Genomic DNA, 2688 nt, shown 5'->3' with positions numbered 1-2688 from the left:
CTATCTAGTCTCCTTGCCACACTTAGCAAAAAAAAAAAAGAAAACAAGTTCACATCTCATAAATCCTCTAAAGTAGTGCTATTTCTCGATGACCAAGCATTACGATATATAAACTTATGGGGACCATTTTTGTTTAAACTACCACACCATGTGACCCTACAAGACAAGTACTATGTAGAACACAAACACTGTTCCATTAAGTGCTATTTATACAAATAAAAAGAAGAAATTGAGGGCTTAGACTATAGGATAATGCAACCATGATTATCTAAAACAGTTTCCCAACCTGTGGTTAACAACCCCTTTGAGGATTACATATTAGATACCCTACATATCAGATATTTACATTATGATTTGTAACAGTAGAAAAATTACAGTTGTAAAGTATCACCAAAATAATTTTAGGGGTGCATCTACTCTATCCTCATCCTACATGACCAAGAGGTGAAGGTCATGAAAGATGAAATCAATGCCCTCATTAAAGATGCTGATTTCAATGTTGAACATTTCTGGCCTGGTTTGTTTCCAAAGGCCCTGGCCAATATCAAGATTGAGAGGTTCATCTGTCATTTAGGGGCTGCTGCACCTGGTCCAGCAGCTGGAGCCGTGCCTGCTGGTAGTCCTGCCTCATCCATCACTAATGCTCCAGTTGAGAAAAGGAAAATAGAAACAAAGAAGGAAGAATCTAAGGAATCAGATGATGACATAGGATGTTTTAGTTAGGGTTGTATTGCTGTGAACAGACATCATCACCTAGGTAACTCTAATAAGTACAACATTTTATTGTAACTGGCTTACAGGTTCAGAGGTTCAATCCATTATCATCAAGGCAGGAACATGGCAGCATCTAGGCAGACATGGTACAAGAAGAGCTGAGAGTTCTACATCTTCATCTGAAGGCTGCTAGCAGCATAATGGCTTCCAGGCAACTACGATGAGGGTCTTAAAGCCCACACCCACAGAGACACACCTACTCCAATAAGGCCACACTTACTCTAATAGGGCTGCACCCTCTAATAGTGCCGCTACCTGGGACAAGCACATGGGCTTTGGTATTTTTGACTAAACTGCTTATGTTAACATATCCAATAAAGAGCTGAACCTTTAAAAAAGAATGATTCAGTAGCAACAGATTATTTACTTATAAAAAGATCATATTGACTGTAAACAAATTTCTGGCAGATAATACTTCAAAATTTGAACATTTTTACATAACACAAGATCAGTTAGATTTTTGTATAAAAAGAATTAGTTAAAATTCTATAACCTATGTATTGGTTACAATACCAGGTGGATTATGACTTCTGTTAGTCCTCCTCTGATAGCACCATTAATAATTATGCACCTACCAACAACTGCCCAATGTATACAAAATTGTGTGATAAAGCTAACTTAGGCTATGCTTGCTCATATTTTGTTCTCTGACATTCTGCAAAACCAAAAGGGATACTTGTGGGAATCTGTGAATGAAGACTGTGAACCATGTATGGGACAGAATGCATAATACTCTTCCTAAAAGGTGGCCTTCTAAAAAGAATTGCATAAATGGTGATAAGTGAATGTACTTGAAAGCCAGGACACGAAGGGAATGCTCTGACATGTCCACATTATTTCTGTGGGAAAGGTAGAGGACTGGGAGGAATATTTTTGGCTCTTTTCACATATCCAAAGATGATACGACATAACACCAGGTGTATTCCTTCACTGTACTTGCACTCATTTTTTTTTTTTTTTTTTTTTTTGGTTTTTCGAGACAGGGTTTCTCTGTATAGCCCTGGCTGTCCTGGAACTCACTTTGTAGACCAGGCTGGCCTTGAACTCAGAAATCCGCCTGCCTCTGCCTCCCGAGTGCTGGGATTAAAGGTGTGTGCCACCACGCCCGGCTGCACTTGCACTCATTTAAGCTAAGTTTAAACATCACTCATGCTTTGATTGCTTTCAAAATAAAAACAAGAAGTGCTTTGTTCGCACTACTCTTGAGCTTAGTTGCTTGGACTCCACTTATTTCTCCAGGCAGATCTTTGACAGTTCTTTTGATCTTCAGGGACTTAGCCTAACTGACTGGGGATGTGTAAACATTGGAAACACTTAAACTAAAATAATGCTAGAAATAAAGAATCTAATACATTAAATAGAAATTGAATTGGAGAGCCTTCTCGATATGGAGAACAGTATGTCAAGGTAGAAGATGAAGTAGAGGACTTGTTCTAAATTACAAATGAAACACAATCAGAACATTGGGGGTTTAGTCACACCTTTCTCAAGCCAAACCAAAACAGAACAAAACAAAACTCACAAACATTAGAATTCTGGTCATAAAAGAAGGAGAAGCATACAACACAAAGACCAAGAGGATATTTCTTTTCTTTTTTTTTTAAACTTTTTTTTGGTGAATTTTACATCATGTACACCAATCTTCCTATCCTCTAGTACCTGCCCTTTACCCCTCTAACCTTCTGCTATACAATCAATACTAGATCTTCACTAGGACTCCTCTCAAATATCCTGCAGCTTCCGATCTATAGGACTTGTCCCTTCGCATGCTCCTGCAGTTCATTTATGGGACAGATGTTGAAGTGGGTCAATTCAAACCCCTAGATCTGTGCTAGGAGCTGGTCAGTCCACCAGTTATCCTGCACCCACACCAGTGTGGAAAGCTCCTCAGTAGTGCTCAGGCTACTTCATTAA

General features: G+C 38.8%; 1 pseudogene; it reads left to right on the top strand.

Annotated features, from left to right (window-relative positions):
• Window positions 1-405: 405 nt before the first annotated feature.
• On the top strand, window positions 406-1066 carry LOC110315502 (annotated as a pseudogene).
• Window positions 1067-2688: the final 1622 nt, after the last annotated feature.

Source organism: Mus pahari, unplaced genomic scaffold (genome assembly GCF_900095145.1).
Source record: "Mus pahari unplaced genomic scaffold, PAHARI_EIJ_v1.1 scaffold_11134_1, whole genome shotgun sequence".
NCBI lineage: Eukaryota > Metazoa > Chordata > Mammalia > Rodentia > Muridae > Mus > Mus pahari.
Note: the sequence above shows the minus strand (reverse complement) of the source record. Positions and strands in the feature narration are given on the sequence as shown.